At 38.7% G+C, this 22,682-nt stretch overlaps 1 pseudogene across 1 annotated transcript in view; it reads left to right on the top strand.

The window, feature by feature from the left end:
• Nucleotides 1-21,454, top strand: part of LOC149175404 (kinetochore protein SPC24 homolog) — an 88,340-nt pseudogene extending 66,886 nt beyond the window's left edge. Inside the window, exons 4-5 of the transcript XR_016258551.1 lie at nucleotides 20,214-20,287; nucleotides 20,962-21,454. The product of XR_016258551.1 is annotated as a kinetochore protein SPC24 homolog (transcript). The remainder of the gene's footprint in view (nucleotides 1-20,213; nucleotides 20,288-20,961) is intronic.
• The last annotated feature ends 1,228 nt before the right edge of the window (nucleotides 21,455-22,682 follow it).

Below are 22,682 nucleotides of genomic sequence, written 5' to 3'. Positions count from 1 at the left end.
GATTGGTGGAGGGCAGCATGTTGATGGCCCAAAGTAGCCCTTGACAAGCAGTCATAATGAGAGCTTGACATCTGAAGGTTGGGTGAAGGATTGAGCCTAATGTGGAGCTTTTTGAAGGACGAAAGAAGCTGCTAGAAGGCAGATTGGAGCTCAGGTGTTGGCCAACCTAGAAGAGCAGATTGGATCAGTCTGTGATCATTGTAGCAGAAGCGACTTGCAACAGTGATAGGTGGTAGCCCTCCTGGAGACTCTATGTGTTGTCCTTTGATGGACTAAGGGGCAGCTAGAGAGCAGAATGGAAGCAAAGGACCGACAAGACGAGATGCGGCATAGAGACTGCATCGAGATTATCATTGTATCTTGTATCCCTTTTATGGGAGCCCTAGATTGTTGTATTACTCAGTTGGTTTAATATAACAAAGATTGCGCTGTTGTACATATTTGTACAATATTTTGTAAAACGCTGTCTATACTTGTGCATGTGTGATTTACTGCTTTATATTGTTTTGCTGTGCGAAGTAGCTTTGTTGAGATTCTTGGGTTGGTAGCATCAAAGAGTCTAAGATTCTATCCTAGACCCAAGATCGTGGAAATTCAGCATGGTATCAGAGCGTCTCTGAGCTACTTTGGAAGACAGTGAATCATCAAAGTGCACAACGAAGTACAACTTAAGAGGGAGTTGGTCACATTGTAGGTGAAGGGCACACTACAATGTCGAAGTTGCAGGCTGGTCTCCGGTATGAAGACAGGTTGGAGGGGTTGTACAACTATAGTTCATTGAAGGAAATGATCAAGTTGGTCTTGCAGGCCAACAGGATCTCGGAGTTCGCCAAGAAAGCCATCAAGAGGCCAACTGACCCAAAGACGCTGGAAGTGTATGAGGATTTGGATACGAGGGCGAGATTGATCATCCTAGATGGTGTGAAGGATCCCCTAATACCTGATTTGTTCGAGAAGAACACTGCACATGAGATGTGGACGACTCTTCATGATTTGTTCTAGAATAAGAATGAGAATCAGGTACTTGTATTGGATGATAAGTTGAAGTCCAATAAGATGATACAGGGTGAAGGAATGACTTCATATCTGATGAAATTGTCTCCGATCAAAGATGAGCTTGTTGTCGTCGGTGTAACTATCTCAGATTCTGATATGCTGAGCATTGCTTTAAAAGGGTTCATCGAGGAATGGAAGCCCTTCATCAAGGGGATCGTTGACAGGGTAAAGTTGCCAGACTAGAATAGGTTGTGGGACAACTTCATTCAGGAATAGGTTGTGGGACAACTTCATTCAGGAAGAGTTGCGAGACGAGGATCTTCATCCAAAGAAGAAAACTTTCGGTGATGATGTGGCACTTGTAGCCCAAATGAAGTGTAAGCATAAGAAGGGATTGAGTAAAGTCAAGTGTTTCAACTGTGGCAAGATGGGTCATTTTTCGTCAAGATGTCTAATGAAGAAGAAGACGGGAGATGACAAGAAGAAGAAAGGGAAGCAGGTCGCTGGTATTGCCACCTTTGCTGAGATAGACGCTCTCACTAGGAGGTTGGAGGAGGAGAACTTTGCTATGATCTCTCATTTTTTGCAGGGTAGTATCGATGAGGATGGATGGTACCTGGACAGTGGTGCGTTGAAACATATGACATGGTCATAGGAGGTTTTCAAGACTCTAGTTGAATGGGACTCGAAGTTGCACATGGTGTTGGGCGACAAGAGTAAGAGGGTGGTCCAAGGATCAGGAGTTGTGCCATTCAGGATGGAGACATGACGGGTGATGCGGGTCTAGGATGTACTGTTTGTACCAGGACTCAGATATAGCTTGATATCTGTCTTGATGATCGAGAAGAAGGGGTTTGAGATCTTGTTCTAGGATGGGAAGGCAAGACTCAGACTTAGAGGCTCTAGCTCTACAAGTAATGTGCTTGGAGTTAGAGAGCATGGTTTATATAGGTTGACGGGCAAGCCTATGGATCATGGGAAGAAGAAGCAGGTGGACTAGGTGCAAGTTCTAGAGAAGCAGTTGTACGTGCAGGCTTCGTAGGGGCAGGTACAGGTTCCAGAGAAGAAGGTCTAGGTTCCAAAGGCTCAAAGGGAGTCGAGTTCTAGCAGGAGCTTGCAGATTTAGAGGGAGACTTTGTAGCCCAAGACGAGCGTGAGTTCAATGGGGAGCAAGTGTGCTTCCACATTGCCAGGAAGGAATCATAGAGGGATTGGAAAGCGATACATGAGAAGAAGAAGTAGAAGGATGCTTCCAGTGACAGTGACACTTCCGAGATAGGCGTAGTTCATGCTATATGGATTGCTGCAGTAGTGAGCGCCAAGAGTTGGGCAAGTGTTGTGAGTAGTGATGATGATGATGAGTTACATCCTAGTCTTGGAAGTACCTCCCTCGCTAAGAGGGAGTGTTGATTTTTGAGTAGCTTGGGAGGTACTCCAAGTGCTAGGGTTCAAGGTTTGGAGGGTGGAGCACCACAAGAGTCACTTGTGGGCTTGGAACCCAAGGTAGGGGTTTTTCACCCATCGATGTTTGGGTAGAAACCATGAGGCATTTTGGACATGTGATAGATGGAGATAATAGAGGACGACGAGGAGAATCCAACGCTTCAAGAATTGTCGAATTCCGAGATCTACTTGATGATATATGAATTTTTGAAGTTGACAATGAATTTTTTGGGTGTTCAAGTCATGTAGGCTTGAAGTGAAATTACCCAAAAGTCATGTCTCTTCAATAAGTTGTTGAGCCCTCTTGTTTGGTATAAATTGTTAGTTTTTGTAGCATCAGATGTGTTCTAGCCTTGAAATTTTGTGGAGAGTTTAGAATGCACGAGATCTCCAAAACCTAGAAATTGTTTTTGGAAATTTTGCCTAGAAATGACTTAATTTTTTAATTAGTCAATTTTTAAATATTTCTTAAGTCTAAACTTAGGGAATATGACTAATAAATCAGAATTGGTTAAGTCAAGGTGTGAATATTCTAGAAACTCACACGTATGGACTTCAAGTTAATCCTAGCCATCGATTAAGATCTAATCTTCGCTGTTGAAGTCTCAACAAAGGATTATAAGAACAAGTCGATGGGGCTTGGAGAAACAACTTCTACAGTTAGATTTCATGAGCAGATCGATTTCTTGAGTAACAACTTTCATTTGCCGGAGAGAGAGCCAAAGAAATCGAAGCAGTGAGAGAGGGGCAGAGATAGTGAAGTCGGAGGAATATTTCTAGATCTGGTGAGTGCATTTGCGGAGAAGCAAACGAGCCACAATGAAGCTGATGCAGAGCAACGCAATAGCCTCTAGAGGCAAAGTCGAATTTCTGGGGAGAAGCAGAATTTCAGTGCCAAAAGTTGGGCAGAGACCCCAAAGGCTAGGAGAAATTCATTCCCAGACAAAAATTGGTTAGGCGGCTTGAGGAGAAATTGTTCCAAATTGAGAGCAACAACCATTGTGCTAGGGTGACACAATGACTGCGTAGAGGCAGTTTGGATGGCTTAATTTGAGCTGAGGTTAGTGTCGGGATTTGCTTGTGGAGTGAGGAGTTTCTCCTTACTAGATTTTCTTGCCATTATTTCTCTGTAGGGTTGCCAGTTTTGGCATCCAATTGTACTCAAATTATTTCATTGCTATATAATAATAAAACTCTCAGTGGTTGCACCAGTTTTCTTGAGTTGGGTTTTTCCGTGGACATTGGTCCAAAAATAACTGTGTAAATTTATGTGTGCATGCTAGCATTTCTTCAATGGTTATTTCCTCTGCAATTTATTTGTGTATGTTGCAGTGTGATTGATTCAATATTTACTGTAGCAAACAATAAATAAATTGCTAAGAATTAATTTAACAATTAAGAGAATTATTTCCAGTTGCTACAATAGGATTTGGGTCATTGAATTTTCACATGGTATCAGGCACAGATGATCAGCCAGAGAGCTCAGTTGCGAAGGAAGAGGGAGTTTCACTGTTCATTGAAGGGCAGGAGATCAAAACCCCATAAGCAGCGCAATCACCTTGGCCAAGAGGTCGAATTCTTGAGGAGAATCGATTTTTCCTAAGAGAGGGATAGAAAAAATCGATCTCTCCAGATCGATGGTTTCCAGAGGAAGAGGGAGCAACCAATATTTTTAATAGAGCAGATTTGTAGCTAGACGCCGCAGTTTTGCAGCAGCAGAACTAGCGTCGAGTGAAAGAAGAGCACACATTGAGGGAAAACTTTCTTCAGGAAACTTCTAGTCTCAAGAAGTTCGATTTCCCTTGCAGTTCAAAAATCATTGTGAACAGAGTTTCTCACTCCAGAAGGGAGTGTGAATAGCCTAACAGAAGGGAAGAGGGGATTTTCGAGATTGTTTGAGATGGCCACTGCTAGACTTTGAGATCAGGACAAGTTTGATGGTGCTTCCAACTATGTCATCTGGAAGGCAAGGATGTCCTTCGTTGTGGATGAATATGGCTTGAAGCCTGAAATAAATGTAGTGGTAGCTATCCCCACGGATGCAGATCAATTGAAGGAGTACAAAAAGGAGATGACGCAAGCAAAGTGGCTGATCCTTGATGGTGTTCGGGATCACAGTGTATCACGCATAGCGGCCAAGGGAATGGCCAAAGAGATGTGGGATACACTTTCCACGCTGTACCAAAGCACTTTTGAGCAACGGAAGATGTAATTAGAGGAGAAGTTGAGATGCACCAAGATGCAGAAAAGGGAACAAATAGACCCCTTCCTCACCAGGATTCAATAGATCCGGGGCCAACTTGCAGGTGTTGGGGCAGCTCTTCAACCCACATAGCTAGTGCGATTGGCACTCAACAATGTCCTAGAGGAGTGGAAAGTATTTTTCCAAAGTATCTTAGGCAGAGAAACCTTGCCAAGGTGGGATAGGTTATGGGCTGATTTGCAGTAGGAGAAGTTGAGACTAGAGCTGGTGAAGAGCTCCATCAATGGCAGCAACATCGATCGAAGTAGGTGAAGGAGGAGAATGTGGCCTTCGCATTGAAGGGTCCCAGTCAAGGACAAGGGGAGCAACGAAAGAAGGACTTGTCAAAGGTCAAGTGCTTTAGATGTGGTGAGCTTGGCCACTACAATACCCAATGTCCTCTCTAGAAGGACAAGGAGGAGAAGCAGGACCAACAGACAACATCAACAAAGATCGATAGGTTGTCCTCCAGGTTGGAGGAAGACTTTGCCATGTTTGCTGACATACCTCCAGGAATGAGGTGGCGAGATTTGGTTTTGTAGCCCCAGAGTGCTACGGTTGGGCAATATTCTTGAGGAGGTCCACCTCTTGAATCAATACCTTGCTACGGGGGACCCACAATATTTTGTCGTAGGATGGATCAGTGGCAGTAGAGGTAGTCAGATGCTAGAGTGACATATGCAAAGTCTAGTGCAAGAGGCACAGTGCACTGTCAGCAACAACGTAGATGCCTCAGTGACAGTGCAAATACTAGCAACAGTTAGAGATTCCAGAGACAAATGCATCATACTAATCACAATTGATTCAACATTTAAGATGGATTTTTAGTTGCAGATGTTGCAGTTGCAGCAACAACATATGAAGAAAGAGTTGTAGTGCATATGCAGTGTTGGCAACAGTTCAACAGCAGCACAGATGCAACACATATGAGAGTTGCACATTAGTTGGTGGGTAGCAACATCCAGACATCAACAACATGACAAGAGATGATGCAAAGACATGGTGTTGCTAGAGGGGACAACAACTCTAGAACACATTCCTCGCTAAGAGGGAGTGTTAGTTTTTGTAGCATCGGATGTGTTCTAGCCTTGAAATTTTGTGGATAGGTTAGAATGCATGAGATCTCGAAAACCCAAAAATTGTTTTTGGAAATTCTGCCTAGAAATGACTTAATTAGATTATTAGTTAGTTTTTAAATATTTCCTAAGTCTAAACTTACGGAATATGATTAATTAATCAGAATTAATTAAGTCAAGGTGTGAATGTTCTAGAAACTTACGTAGATCGACTTCAAGTTAATCCTAGCTATCGATTAAGATCTAATCTTGGTTGTTGAGATATCAACAGAGGATTATAAGAAGTCGATGGGGCTTGGAGAAACAACTTCTGCAGTTCGATTTCATGAGCAGATCGATTTCCTGAGTAGTAGCATTCAATTGCTAGAGAGAGAGCCAGAGAAATCGAAGCAGTGAGAGGGGCAGAGACAGTGAAGCCGGAGGAAGATTTTTAGATCCGGTGAGTGCATTTGCAGAGAGGAAGAGGAGCCACAGTGAGGCTGATGCAGAGCAACGCAGTAGCCTCTAGAGGTAAAGTCGAATTGTCGGGGAGAAGAAGAATGTCAGTGCCAGAAGCTGGGTAGAGAACCCAGAGACCATGAGAAACACTTTCCCATACAACAGCTGGTCAGACAGCTTGAGGAGAAGCTGTTCCAAGCTAAGAGAAGAAGCAACTGCGCTAGGGTGACACAGTGACTGTGCAGAGGCAGTTTGGACGACTCAATTTGAGCTGAGGTCAGTGTCAGGAGTTGCCTGTTGAGTGAGGAATTTCTCCTCACTATATTTTCTTGCCAGTATTTCTCTGTAGGATTGTCAGTTTCAGCTCTAGTTGTACTTAGATTATTTCACTGCTGCATAATAATAAACCCTTAGTTGCTGCACCGATTTTCCCAAGTTGGGTTTTTTCAGGGACATTGTCCCAAAAACAACTGTGTAAATTTATGTCTGCTAGCATTTCTTCCATTATTTATTTATTTATTTATTTTATTTTATTTTCATTTTTATTTTATTTATTTATTTTTATTTTATTTTCATTTTTATTTTATTTTATTTTTTAATTTATTATTTTTTTTCGTAGTTTATTTGTGTAGGTTGCAGTGTGATTAATTCAGAATTTATTGTAGCAAACAATAAATAAATTGTTAAGATTAATTTAACAATTAGGAGAATTATTTCTAGTTGTTGGAATATGATTCGGGTCATTGAATTTTCACATAAATAAGAGGTGAATGTGTTTCATTAGAACACATCCAAAGTGAGCAACACAAGGGCAGTGTAGAAGGAGAGAAGAAGCTCGTTTAAGGAATAAGATGATCTCTGTTTTTGGGCTTCAGGCTAGGGTTACTTCAACGAAGGAGGAAGGGAGGTTAGGGCCTCTCCCAAGACTGTCTTGAAGTGCGAGTTAGTCAGGAGGGAGGCCGCATTGCAGAGAGCCATTCTAGGCTATTTGTGAGGGTGTTTGTGGCATTGATCATCACTGTTTGGGCAACAGATTGCACATGAGTTATTGCAGATAGACTGACCCCCAAACAATGGGTTGTTGGGTATGTATAGGGGCTGGTTTTAGCCCTACATTCTAGCGTAAGTCAACAACAAGGATAAGGATGCATGTCGCAGTTGTGGGAGGCAGATAGAAGGTGGAATAGTGGGTTCACAGGTGGCTGTGAGAAGCCCTAACTAGGCAGCCTCATCAACATCAATTCACTTCAGTTGGGAACAACCGTCAAAAGGTATGTTTGATTGAAATTTTTGCCTTGTGTTGGATCCTTGTTTGTGGATCAGATTTGTAGTAGCTCGTGGGAGCCATTTGGAGGGCTTAACTTGGTGGTTAGAAGCCCCTCCTAGGAACAGATCTCACAATGATTGTATTGGGCAACATTGGACTGGTGGAAGGCAACATGTTGATGGCACAAAGTAGCCCTTGACAAGCAGTCATAACAAGACCTTGACTGCAACTCCATGATGAGCTTAAGTTCCATGACATCACCTCTATAAAATAAGTTGGACAGAAAGCAAAAGCTACAGAAAAGAAGCTCAAAAGAATACAAATGCCAAAAGTTGAAAGAGTCTATCCTAGACAAATTTCCTCAAATAGCTAATGTGGATAATACAAAGTATGTTCCATTGTAGCTACATGAAGGAGGAAAAAGTAATTTGGTAATGAAAAGAATGAAAAAGGGTAAGTGCAAACGTTGTGGTGAAAAATGGGACTCTAAAAATAAATATGTTAAAGGAAAAGAGACCAAGAACTTGTATACATGTGAAGCAACCAATCCTTCAAATGGTGAAGAATCAGACGTAGAAGAAGTTGAAGATTCTTCGCAATTTTCTCCAGAATCAGATAGCGAGATTATTCCGCAAGTGTCATTATTAGCCATGACAGATATATCTCAACCCCAAGCATTAAAGTTAAAAGGACATATCAAGAAGAGCAATGTAATGGTTTTAATAGATACTGACAACATCCACAACTTTTTGGACTCAAATATGGCGAAAAGGCTCAACATTTTCACATATCCCATGCCCAATATGAAAGTGATGGTAGCTGACGGAAAGAAAATGAAAATGTAGGGAAATGCCATAAAGTCAAATTACAGATTTAGCACTACGTTCTAGAATCTCCGTTCTACACTGTACCACTAGGAAGAGTGGATGTGGTCCTAGGTATCCAATGGATACAAACCCTAGGCACTTACTCTGCCAATCATCAAAAGCAATTTGTAAAGTTTAGATGGGAGGGGCAGAAATACAAGTTATATGGGTTTCAACCCCCTCAGAATCAAATTGTATCATTATACCAGATGATGAAGCTGATCCAAAAAGGAGCACTGACGTATGTAGTGCAATGTCATCTGATGGAGATGCTAGCTTCAAGATTGCTTAGTGAAGAACCATTTGAGGTTCAATAACTAACACCTGAAGTTCAAAAACTGATTCAAAAACACAAAAAGGTATTCCAAGATCTTCCTTTGAAGATGCCTCTTGAAGAGAAATCGAGCACATAGTCGAAGTCAAATTGAGGTCAAACCCTATCAACATCAAGCCTTATAGATACCCACATTATCAAAAAACTGAAATCGAATGATAGTCCAAGATCTTTTGAAGTGTGGAATCATCATAAAAAGCAGAAGCCCTTACGCTGCTCTGGTGGTTCTAGTATGAAAGAAGAATGGATCCTTTAGACTGTGTGTAGATTATTGAGCACTGAACAAGGTAACGATTAATAACAAGTTTTCGATTCCCTTTATAGATGAAATGCTAGATGAACTTCATGCAACCCAATATTTTTCAAAATTGAGATCGGGATACTACCAAATCAGAATAAGGCTAGAGGACATAGTGAAGGCTGCTTTTCAAACACCTAGAGGTCATTATGAATTTAAGGTATTGCCCTTTAGATTAACTAATGCTCCAACAACCTTCCAAGCCACCATGAATGAGGTATTTTGTCCATATCTAAGGAAGTTTGTGTTAGTGTTCTTTGACGATATTGTAATCTATAGTAAAACATGGAAGAAGCATCTACAACATTTGGAGCAAGTTTTCACTATATTAGAAGAACAATAGTTCTATGTAAAGATGTCTAAGTGCATTTTTGGAAAAGAAGAGGCAGAGTACCTCAGACACAATATCCAAGGAAGGAGTAAAAGTAGATCCTAATAAGAGGAAAGCTATAAAAGAATGACCCAGATCAATTAACATCTCCAAATTAAGAGGATTCTTAGGGTTGACTGGATGCTATCGAAAGTTTATTCGAAATTACGCTCATGTCTTCGCACCCGTAACAAATCTGTTGAAAAATAACTCCTTTCAATGGGGTGATAAGGCAAAAGAATGTTTTGAAGACTTTTCAAAGCACCTGTTTTAGCAACTCCAGATTTTCCAAAGCCTTTTGTTTATTGAATGCGATGCTTCAGGTTTTGGCATAGGAGCAGTATTGATGCAAGATAGTCATCCAATAACGTTTGAAAGCAGGAAGTTCAACAAATGAGAATGTCTCATGTCTACATACAACAAGGAAATGCTTGCCATTATGCATGCATTAGCTAAGTGGAGGCAATATCTCTTGGGAAGTAAGTTCTTGATACAAACAAACCATAATAGTCTTCAACACCTCCTCCAATAGAAAACAGTATCTACAGAACAACAAAAATGGATCGAAAAGATTGTCGCCTTCGACATGTGTATATTACATAAGAAAGAGAAATACAACGTAGTAGCAGATGCTCTGTCCAGGAAGGATGAAGAGTCATCATTACTTGCAATTTTGGTTGTAGTTCCATAAGGGCTCAATGAAATTCGAAGTGAATATGCAAAAAACCCAGAAACAAGTGTTATAGTCAATAACCTTCCTCATAATTCAAAATTTGAATGGAAAAACGATATTTTATGGTAAAAGGGAAGAATTTACTTAAGCCCAAATTCCAAATTTGAAACCAAAGTTCTCAAGAAATCCCATGATTCACTTTCAACGAAACATGTAGTTTTCTTTAAAACCTATAATAATGCATGCCCATCATTTTTCTGGAAATGAATGAATAAAGAAATTGAAAGATATGGAGCAGAGTGTGATCATTGCTAGGGAAATAAGAATGAAAACATCATGACACCCGGTCTACTCCATCCCTTTAAATATACTTAACCAAAAGTGGGGAGAAATATCAATGAATTTTATCAAAGGGTTACTCGTGTCTGATGGCAAAGACAAATTTCTCGTAGTAGTCGACAAACTCACTAAGTATGCGCACTTTATAGGAATGAAGAAATCAGATCCAACAAAACAAATCGCTGAGATATTTTGCAAGAATGTTTACAAACTACATGGGCTTTCCAAAGTCATTGTTAGCGATAGAGACGCCAAATTCAAAGGAAATTTTTGGAAGGAATTTTTCAAACATATAGGAACCTGCCTCAACATGAGTTCAACATATCATCCTCAAACAAACAATCAAACAGAAGTTGTCAATAAATGTTTAGAAACCTACCTATGTTGTTATGAAATCAACAAACAAAATAAGTGGGCTCAATGGTTATATCTCGTCGAATGGTGGTACAATTCCACTTACCACACTTCAAAATGACTCCATTTCAAGCTTTGTATGATTATGAACCTCATGAATGGAAGGACCTTGCCATCATTGAGACAAAATTTCCAATAGTTAAAGATTAGTTAGAAGAAACCCAAAAAGTCTTCCATGCACTAAAGGAAAATCTAAATATTGCAAGAAATCGTATGAAGCAACAAGTGGACCGAAACGAAACAAAAAGAGAATTTGAAGTTGGAGAATGAGTATTTGTTAAACTTCAGCCTTACAAGCAATTGTCCTTAAAATAAAAGGGAAAAAACGAATTGGCACCAAAAATTCTATGGACCATGCTAGATTAACAAAAAGTTCAGCCTAGTAGAATACAGTTTAAACCTTCCTGATAAAAGTCGTGTTCACAACGTCTTCGATGAATCTTGCCTTAAAAGGGCACTTGGAAAATACCAAGTGGCACAATCAACACTTCCGACATTAGGTGATGAAGAGAAGATCATTTTAGAACCAGAAGGTATCATCTCTACCAGGGAAATGAAGTTGTGATCATGAGTAATCAAAGAATACTTGATTAAGTGGAAAGATCTACCAGAAGAAGAAGCCTCCTGGGAGACAGAAACATTTTGTCAACAACACCCATTGTTACGTATGCTTTGAGGACAAAGTGTCTTTTTGAGAGGAAGGCAATGTTGTGTAAAAATTGTAATATGATTTTTATGTAACTATAGTTAATTAGGGAAAGGGCATGATCCGAAGACCATGCCCTTCCATGAAAATGCACCCTAGGTTGTATATAAGCCAGGGGGTCCTCCATGTAAAACCCATCCAATCGATCAAGTATTAGTAAATAAATTTATATTTTTTTTGTCAAAACCGAGTTTATATGCTCCATTATCATATTAAGAACTATATATAAGCCTGTACGAATGGTCATCACAATTTATGCTAGGTAGCCAAAGAATTAGAATCCACAATGCTAAGACCTATATCACAAGGTTCATGGAATTTCAACTTTGATGTTGAAAATTTGGCGAACCTAAAAATCTTTTTGAGGTTCATTAAGGTTTGTCGAACCTCATCGCTGTTGATCGAGTCCACAACTCAAGCTTGTAATCTATCCTCACTATTTCTGTGTCGATTATAACATTTTATTATGTTTATTGATGTTGATTTCTTACTATTTTATATTATATTTCATTTTAAAGTTGATACCTATGAAACTGGATTCGTCCAAAACAGGCCGCGTGTTCGAATCCCACGAATCCGACATGATTCGATGGGAATTCGAATCCAAAAATGGGACACCACGTGTCTTGATGGGACACCATCGAATCCCGGTCGTGTCCCGTTAGGACACATCGTGTCCCGATTTTGGGATTCGAATCCCAAAAAAGTGAGGGTTTATGAGGTTTGTGAGGGCTTATGAGGTTTGGGAGGGTTTATGAGGTTTGTGAGGGTTTATGCAGATATTTGAATTTTGTATGTACTATGCATGCTATAATGTTACTAACTGTTATAGATCTGATGTTGTCTTGCGGGGTGATGTGGGTGATGATATGTTGAATTTTTAACCCACAATGTTTTTTTCTTTAATTCACCACTTACTGGAGCCTAACTGTTATCTGGTGCATGTTGTGGTGCCTGCTGTGGTGTCTTATCTTCCAATATTACTTCAACCACTAAGCCCTCATCTGATGTACCAACACCTGTATCTTTTTTTGCTTCAGCCTCTGTTTGTGTTTGATTGTCGATCATCAATGGCTCATCATCTGATATGTCAGTCCCTGGAACATCTTTTGCTTCAGCCTCCATGGACTCTACCTGTTTATTGAAGGAAATATCCTGTAATGTAATTTTTTTCTTTTTGTACCAGAGCTTCAGGTATTTCTTCTGCACATTAATATTGATAGTACCCACTAATTCCATCCAAGGGTATCCCAAAACAACATCTATGTTATCCATATCTGAAGTATAAAAATCACCATGCAACAACACATACTTATCCATAGACAACTTCAAATCCTTATAAACTTGAACATCCTCATCATCAACCTGTGTGTTTTCAATGTGTTTAGCTGGAACTTGCAATTTTTTTGCCAAATTAACATTGATAAAATTATGCTTGCAATTAGGATTTATAGACACAATGATCTTCTCCTTCTGAATCAATCCATGAACTTGCAATAAGGAGATACCAGCAGAAAATAACCTTTTAGGTTTCTTGGTCTCCTTTCCTGCAAAAATAAAATCTTTGCTAGGTTGTGTGCCTGTCCGTGTGAGCTTAGTAAGAGGACCCACAAAATTAGATTTACGGTCAAAGTGGTCACAAATAGATTTTGCGAACATCTACCAAGTTGTTGTCCTTGGATGCCATTTTTGATGACACTGCCACCATTGCCATCTTTCGTGGTCCAAGTACATGATTCCCACACTCAGCTGAGTTGCATCATCTATGATGTAATTCAATTTGAAATATTTCTCCATTTGTGCTAGCCATTTGGCTAGATGAGAGCCATCAAATTTATTCAAGTCTCTCAAATTCTGATCTAGGCCCGCCATAAAAAAAAGGCGAAAATTTGAAATGGCCACAATTTAGTCAATATTGCTTAGAATCCCTATTATGACCTATTTTCGGAAACGGAACAACCATTCTGCATCTTCCCATGTGGTAGAAATCTCGATCTAGGCACTGGAATTGCCGATCCACGCTGCAACTGTCCCGCCGTCACAAAAAGGTGCTGAAAAATAGCTGATTTTAAATCAGCGATATCTCCTTCATCCGGGTTTCGATTCGACTGATTTTTTTTTTTTGAAATCGGGTATTTTTTCACAAAGAATCCAGATTTACAATTAGATTCTGCAGATTTTGCACCAGGATGTCCAGATCTGCGCTGCAAACTCGCTGCCCCGAAAAATTGTCTGCAACACCACTGATTTTTAGATCAACGATATCTCCCTCATCTGGACTCTGATGCGGCAGATTTTTTTTTGAACTTGGGTATTTTTTCACAAAGAATCCAGATCTGCAATTAGATTTTGCAGATTTTTCTCCAAAACGTACAGATCTGATCTGCAATCTTGCCGCCCCAGAAAGTTCCTGCAAAAAATTAAAAAAAACTTCTCCACTTTTGCTCAAGAAAGTGCTCTGATACCACTTGTTATAGCTCTAACCTAGAAATATATGAGAATATAAATAAACCCAATAAATAACAAGATCGAAATATAGATAGAAATGCTTCTTTATTGATATCAAACCCTTAAGGTAGGGCAACACCATACGTTCACTCCTTAAGGAAAGAGAACACTCCACAAGACATAGGCCTGTTCATGCAATAATCCTTGACACCCCTCAATGTGGAGTCTCTAGCCTTTATATAGGCCTCATACATACAATACCATGGGTTATTACCATGGTTCCCTCAATACCATCTATCTAATACCGTGGGCCTATTACATTATTACTAACTACTTGTGGTTCCTTACATGATACGGGTTAACCACCTTATTTATTACTATGGCCCATCCCATTATTACATTATTCCCTTGGGTACCTCCCTTTGTACCCCATATTATCCCCCCTAGGTATATAACACTAACTTACTTTGTAAACAGTAAAACTAACATCTAGATGAAGATCTATGTTTGAAATCAATGAATTTGTATAATTAATGAGAATTTGTGTAAGAAATATCTAATTTTTAATTAATATATATATATATTAAATAAAATAATATATAACGAATCGTACGTGTCCTGTTCCGGGGGTTCAATGTGTCCGAATTCGACACACGAATCCCTGTATCCTACAAATCCCGAATCCCCGTGGCAGGTGACTTAGGTTGATACATATATTTGCGCGCGCGTGTGTGTTTTATGTATGTATGTATATGTAATGTAAAAAATGTGTATGTATATATGATAGTGGGCCTAACAGTTAAGAACATTTGTTTCCTTGTTAGAGATCATAGGGTCAAATCCAGATGAATATATATAGATGTACACAAATCTAACAAGCATCTCTATATGCTTTTCTGAGAACCCTGCATATCTATATAAATATAAGAACTTTGACTGACAAAAAAGGATGGGGGGAGCATACAACCTTGTATTGAATTTATATTTATTGTTCATTATTGTTTCTTTTCTTAACTATTTACATTTTTGAAACCCTTTTAATTTATATAGCTCCCCCAAATCATACCTCTGTCCTATATATATATATATATATATATATATATTAGAGTGTTTCTTTTTTACAAGAAATTACCACCAGAAGTGCATTTTTTGCCACCGGAAGTGCAATTTTTTTGCAGTACACATATTTTTAAATGCGTTCATTGCTCTCTATAGTTGGAGTAGTTCTCTTTGGGAAAGAGAACTATCCATCATGGTCAAGGAAGATTAAACACACTCTCATTTTCAATGAGTTGTGGAAAGGAGTTTGTGTAGGAGAAGGAGATAATGAATCGACAAAGCCTGCCTTAGATAAGAAGACCACCTTTGGGAAAACAAGAACAACAAGGCCTATGCCTTGATTGCAACATCTGTAAATGAAGAGGTGAGTTGCCATATTTCACCATTTTCAAATGATTTTGAAGCCTTACAAAAGTTGAAGGAACTCTATGACTCACATTCTAAACTTAAAGTTGTCCAATTGATGATTAAATTGTTCAATCTTCAATTGAAAAGTGATGATCCTCTTGCTTTAGCATCATAAGTAAGATCTATTATGCATGATATCAAAACCATTGATGTTCAACTAGACATTCCTCTCATAGATTTTGTCAAGGCACTATATCCCACTTACTCAAACTATCTTGAGTCATTGCAAGCAAGTGGAAACCTCAAAGAGATTACCTTTGACTCCCTTGTGAAGAAGTTTGCTGAGAGAGAGAAAGCTTTTGGGAAGAAGACATCTCCTTAGTCTTTTGAAGAAGTTGTGTGTCTTTCACATACAGAGAAGAATCATGCTCAAGATTCTCCTAGAGGAAGAGGTGGCCGAAGAGGAAGAGGAAGAAGAAATTTTAGAGGTGGGGGGGTAGACATTGTCAAGGGGAAAAGTCTGATCTTCATTGCATACGTTGCAATAGAGATGGACATGATGCATCTACATGTAAGTTGCCTTGGGATTGAATTGAGTGGGAAAGAAATCAAGCTAAAGGTAAAACCAATGACAAAGAAAAAGGTAAAGCACCTGAATCTGCTCACTATGTTGTGGCAAATTGTAATATTGGAGTAACTGAAGACTTGTTCAATGCTTCACTTTCTTCTTGGAAAAATGATTGGTTGCTTGATTCAGGGGCAACTTGCCACATGACTTCTGGAAGAGATTTTTTTTGAAGAGTTTACTGACAACGTTGATGGAGCAATATACTTTGCAGACAAATCAAAACTCAAGCCATCAGGGCTTGGCACAATCAGACTCAAACTGCCGAGTCTTCCAGACTTTCTTCTACATGATGTTTTATATCTCCCAGAGCTGAGGAGAAACTCGCTGTCCTTGGTCCACATCCGCCAACAAGGACACTCAATTCATATGTTTGATGGCAAGGTTGAGGTCAGAAAAGCATTAGATCGCTCACTTATCATCATGGGGATAGAAGAAGAAAGACTTCTGAAGTTGCAAGGTACCTCTGCTCGTGCACAAAACTTCTCATACAGTTCTCATTATGATGAAAGTATATTTCCATCAAGTTTTTTATGGAATGCTAGATTTAGACACTTGAACTATGACAACTTTCGCTTGTTGAAGAAAAATGGTGTTACTAGTTTGCCTACAATTCCTAGGTAACTTAAGCAATGTGATGCTTGTATTCTAGGAAAGCATAGCAAACAACCTTTTCATGATTCACATTCTAGAGCACATAGAAAATTGAACTCATTCATTTAGATTTATGTGGTCCAATGCCTGTTCCTTCTGCAAATGGAAATAAATATATGATGACATTTATTGATGACTACGCTAGAATGTGTTGGGTTTATTTATTGAAGAACAAATATGATGCTTTTCAAACATTCAAGAACTTGCATACATGGATTGAAAATGATGCACAATCTCATATTGGCTCTATTCACACTGATAATGGAAAATAATACATTTCAAATGAATTTGAAAACTATCTTCACCAGCATGGGATCAAACATCAAACAACTGTGCCTTATAATCCCCAACAAAATGGAGTAGTTGAAAGAATGAACAGGACAATTTTAAATATGGTATGTTCCATGATGTTTTTCAAGAATGTAAAATTGATGTTTTGGGCTGATGCAGTTCTATGTGCCGTGTATGTAAAGAATAGATGCCCATCTAATGCTATTAGAAACAAGACTCCTTATGAAATGTGGTATGGCCACATTCCTTCAGTAGAGCATCTTAGGGTCTTTGGTTCCACCTGTTATGCCTTGATACCAAAGGAACAAAGAAACAAACTTGGTGCAAGGAGTCGTAAGTGTATCTTCTTGGGGTATTCAAATACCTCCAAAGCATACAGTCTCTATGATAAAGTTAATTAGAAGTTTGTTGTATCTAGAGATGTAATCTTTCTTGAATCTTCCAAAGCTGACAATGTTGTTGAGCGGCGACTCGATCGCTTGGATAGATTCGGACATGCAAAATCGTTTCAAGAATTTGATAATCAAATTCCACAACTTGAAGGGGGGATTCCTATAATGGATCAATCTGTGGAATCTTATTCTGAAGCACTCTCTCCCCCACATGAAGCTCCAACCACTGATGATACTTTGAGTGATGTGATTGACAAAATTGGGAGACTCAATCTTGATTCAGTCCCAACTCAGTCAACTGAGCAGCCTGGGCCATCTCAGAAAGTGCCTCCAAAATCGCTGGCAAAGACACTTGAAAGTGTTCATCAAGATGAGGTTGGAAAGACAGGAACAAGAAATTCAACTAAGAAAAATGGAGCTGATGTAGATGATTCTGATTCACCTGTTGATATGGATGTTTCTTATGATTGTGAACTGAATTTGTCTACAGATTTTGAACCAACTTCCTTCAAAGAAGCCGCTTCTCATGATGAATGGAAAGAAGCGATGCAAAAGGAGTATGATGCCTTGATAAAGAATGGCACTTGGAAGCTGGTTGATCCTCCATTGAGAACCAAACTAATTGGCTGCAAGTGGGTCTACAAGAACAAGTATAAAGCTGATGGCTCACTTGACAAGCACAAAGCCAAGCTTGTGGCAAAAGGTTTTGCATAGAAGGAAGGGGTTGATTATGAGGAGGCTTTTGCCACCACATCAAAATGGGCTACCATCCGAACACTCTTTGCCTGGGTAGCTCAGAACTGTTGGAAAGTCCATCAAATGGATGTAAAAACTGCTTTCTTGAATGGAGATTTGAAAGATAATGTTTTTATGTCCTAGCCAGAAGGATTTGTTGTGAAGGATCAAGAACACAAAGTATGAAAGCTTGTGAAATCCTTGTATGGCCTCAAGCAAGCACCGCGAGCCTGGTATGAAAAGTTAATTGAGCATCTTTTGAAACTCAACTTCAAACATTATGATCTTCATGATGCAACTTTGTTTGTCAAGAAAGTTGGCAAAACAATTGTATATCTTGTGGTGTATGCAGATGATCTTTTGATGACAGGGAACAATGAGAGCTACATTGCATCCATAAAAAAGGAATTGAGGAAAGGTTTTGAAATGACTGGCTTGGGCCACTACTATCTTGGTATTGAAGTAACTCAACATCCGAAGTTTATATTCCTCTCTTAGAAGAAGTACATTGGAGATCTGTTGAACAGGTTTAGCATGGTTGAGTGCAATCCTTTGACTACTCCAATGGAACAAAACTTGAAGCTCACATCCATTGAAGGAAAAGAATTTGAGGATGCAACAAAGTATAGACAACTTGTAGGAAGTCTCAACTACATGATTACTACCAGACCGAACATTTCATTTGCTGTTGGAATCCTCTCCAGGTTTATGCAAAAGCCTTGTGAGGGATATTGGTCTGCTGCAAAAAGAGTTCTAAAGTACTTGAAGGGAACTCAACACTTTGGACTCAAGTATACACGTGGGCGACTTCAACTTGATTGGATACTCTGATTCAAACTTTGATGGAGACAAAGAAACTGGGATATCTACTTCAGGTTATGCTATGAGTCTTGGATCAGGAACTGTCTCTTGGAGATCACGCTAACAATCAGTTCCAACAGATTCCACAACAGAGACAAAATATGTGGCAGCAGTTGAGGCAACAAAGGAACTTGTGTGGCTCAGGAAAATTCTAGAAGATTTGCAGGTGAAACAAGTGCATTCAACTCCACTCATGATTGATAACACCTCTGCAATAAAGTTGGCCAAGAACCCAAAGTTCCATGATTGAACGAAGCACGTCAATACAAAATACCATCTGATTCGACATCATGTTGAGGCCAAAACAATCCATTTCTGCCATTGTTCCACTAATGAGTAGATTGCAAACATCTTCACCAAAGCACTTGGAAGAGAAAAGTTCGAAAGGTTCAGAACGATGCTTGGACTCACCAACATCCCTTCAGATTAAGGGGGGAATGTTGACACCTAATCATTGGGATTGGGTGAATATATGTAAATAATGTAAATAGTAAATAATGGAGAATAAGAATATGAAGAGACACTGGGAGGTGAAGCCCAAGAGTCTCTCCCTCCTTGTATATATCCATGAGCAATCTTAATGAAGAAACACAATTTTATTTGAGGAGTTACCTCCTAGCTTGACATATACCATTCTGGTTAATGACTACAAATGTATATATTGGTTAGCCCAATATCATGTCACTTAAAATATTCCTCATATACAATATTAACTGTGTTCCTAGCAGCCAACATTTCTCTTGATTTGTGGATCTACAATATTCATCGAAATGCATGTGGTTGACGTAACATATTTGTTGCAAAATTTAATACCACGACATGTGTATAAACTTTTGCCAAGTATCTTGTCAGTGTCACTGAAGAAGGAAAGTTACTTTGAGACTGGATGTCCAAGTGTACGTAACCATAGTAGTTAACCTAGTTAGATGTATGAGTAGTCTCGTGGAACACGTGGTGTAATGGGAATCCCTTGCTGCCCTTGCTTACAAAAAATGTTTGTAGTACAATTGTTGATGTCTAGATATTAATCCCACCAAACAAGGCTACTAGTAAATTCAATTACATTTCTGCATAAAGTGAACTCTAATATTATTCCATGCAATCTTCTTATATAACCATTACTGGGAACATGCTATAGAATGGTTCAGCAGCTTGTCTATCCTTTAGCTAGTTTAACTTTTTTTTTTCAAGCGTGGTGGTCGGGGTTAATTTACTTGCAAAATATTTCCCTTCTTTTTGTGTCACTTTTTGATTTTAGGTTGCAGTTTCAATTTACGTATGTGGCTTTATTGCTCTAGCTGTGTGAATTTCTCTGACTAAAGCTGTTAATAATTGCAGGAGTTCAATCTCTTTGTATGCATCTATTACAAAGATAATTCCAGACTTGAATGAAAAGGATAGAGACAAAGGCTGTATCCTTTGGAAAGCTTGCACATTGAGCAGGAAGTTGTGATTTAGTTTATTTTTCTATTATAATATTTTTCACAGAGAGATATTAATATGTTAATTAGTTTAGTTTAATGGTGGAGGCACTACTTGGCATGTGAATCCTATTGAACTTTTCTTGAAAGAATTTATTTTTAGTGTTATTTCTTTTCCAGCCTAGTTGATTGAAATGAACATATTTTACCCTGTGTTCTAACTTCTATGCTAGTTTCTATATCTCTAGTTGCAACCATTGTTATAAGAACTTGACTGGTCATTGAACTGTTTGACCCCAAAAATGTGAACCGGACTGGAACTGGAACTGGCTGATTCAGTGCTGAACTGGCCTAAAACTGCCCACATCACCTGACTGAACTGGTTTTCTCTCCAAACTGGTTCGGTCCAGTTCTAATAACACTAGGTGCAACTGTCTCCAAGCCTTATATTCCATATTGTAAGAGGACAAGTAATATAAACTAGGAGTGCATTTGTTACAAAACAGGGATTTTTACATCATCCACAATGATTGTAAAAGCTTAGAAGCTTTAATAGCTTGAACAATGGAGCATGGTAGAAAATAACAATGCAGTATCCTAGTAGAATTGCATATCTTGGATATAATTCCATATATAGCGGCACTTGTGTTCCTGAACTCTTACAGATATTGTAGACAGGGACAGGAGTAAAATGGAGAGGTTCGAGTTTGATCAGACAACAATGTCTAATGTTGAGCTATGTAACAGGCTATGGAATATGGGAGATACAATCCAAAGGCACTAGCATTGGACATGGCTAGTATTTTGCGTACAATTGTGCAAGCTAAGGTTCCCCAAGGCTGGTCAATGTTGTAAGAATCTGGTTGAACCAGGTTGTCAAAGTTTCCAAGGTCCAACGAATGAGAAACATACAAATAATATGATTGCATTTTGTAAGTAAAATTATAGTGACGTGAGATTGATTTAATCTCTCACTTCATTTCCGTACGTCATTCTCATATTTTCTTCTTCTGAAAGGTTATATTTTGATGTTTCATTCTCTAATCAATTGCCATATTTTATGCTTGTGAAAATCAAGCTTTTGTTTTTTGAATCTGTATTTTGTGTGAGCTCTTGCAGGGATGGTCATATATAATAATATGTTCTGTACTTCGTTCTGTCCCCCGGCTGATCATTTACTTCCCGCCAATTTATGTATTCTACTGTTAGTGAGAACGATAATGGCCATTACTAGACGTTAATTTATTAGATCATTTTAGTATTTTGAATAGTCATATCTTTTAGCTTCTTCGTGAATGTAAAAAAATTATCACAACGGGCCACTTTTCCCTGTATAAATTGCTTCTGTTGTTGGCGTCTATGTGGTGATATGCGCCCAATTAAACTTCTTGCTCATCCCAACACTAATTCCCGATAACATTTTTATTCATGAGAAGTCCTTTATATTCACAAGAGATGAATATACATGTTGCTGTCCTGGACAGGACTATTGTTCATGTCTTTTCTGCATATCTCATCCAAACTCCGGTCCAACATATGTGATCTTATTCAAAAACTATTTACACAGTACAGTAAGAACATTTTATCTGTGGTAGGAAAATAACAATTCCTGATACCATGATAAGCTTTTAAAAATCAATCTATTGATCAGTTTCATCTATGTCATTGTAAAACAATTTTAAACTTATAATATATTCAATATTCTCTGTATATCCTCTATTATCATTTCATTGTCATGCTTAAAGTGGGGCTTTCTGAAAATGGAGAGGTCTAAGCTTCATAAGATGTACAAATACTTGAATTTCATGTTAGAATTTTAATGACTTGAGTTGTCGGCTTATAATTTTGTATAATTCAGCTTGTCACTCTTTCTGATTCCCGTATATTTAAATTGTAAAGTTTACTGAATCCTCTTTGGAGTAAACAAAAAACATGCTTGCGTTTACTTTGTTTCTATACATAATTGTACTGTGTTTCCATACATTCATGCTGTGCAATGCTCAACACCTAAAATTTAAATATCATCACTTTGCTGCCAGGATACCTTGGAGTTCAGCATTTCATCGACAGGTTGCCTTCTAGTGGACTTAGTGGTGTAGTGGATAACTTAAAGCCAGTTCACTATAGCTATGCTTGCTTTACTTAAAATCATTGCCGTTTGTTCTTTTGTCAGGTTTCGTTTTGTCATGGTTTTAGGTGTAATAAATTGTAAAACCCATGTATACTATTGGGGTTGCCTGTAAGTTAAGATATATCTCTGAACGTCATTTTGACAAATTAAATATATAACTAGTGTTTCACAGGGTGTATATCCTATTGTGGGGGCACCCCTCCATGTCGCACACTCCATGATGACAGAATACTTGTGGAAATGTTTCCCTGCATC

The sequence above is a fragment of the Pinus tabuliformis genome, chromosome 4_1, assembly GCF_031772625.1.
Source record: "Pinus tabuliformis cultivar Carrire ecotype Pingquan chromosome 4_1, CPIR1, whole genome shotgun sequence".
NCBI lineage: Eukaryota > Viridiplantae > Streptophyta > Pinopsida > Pinales > Pinaceae > Pinus > Pinus tabuliformis.
The sequence above is the reverse complement of the archived record's forward strand: the minus strand, read 5'-3'. Positions and strand labels throughout refer to the sequence as shown.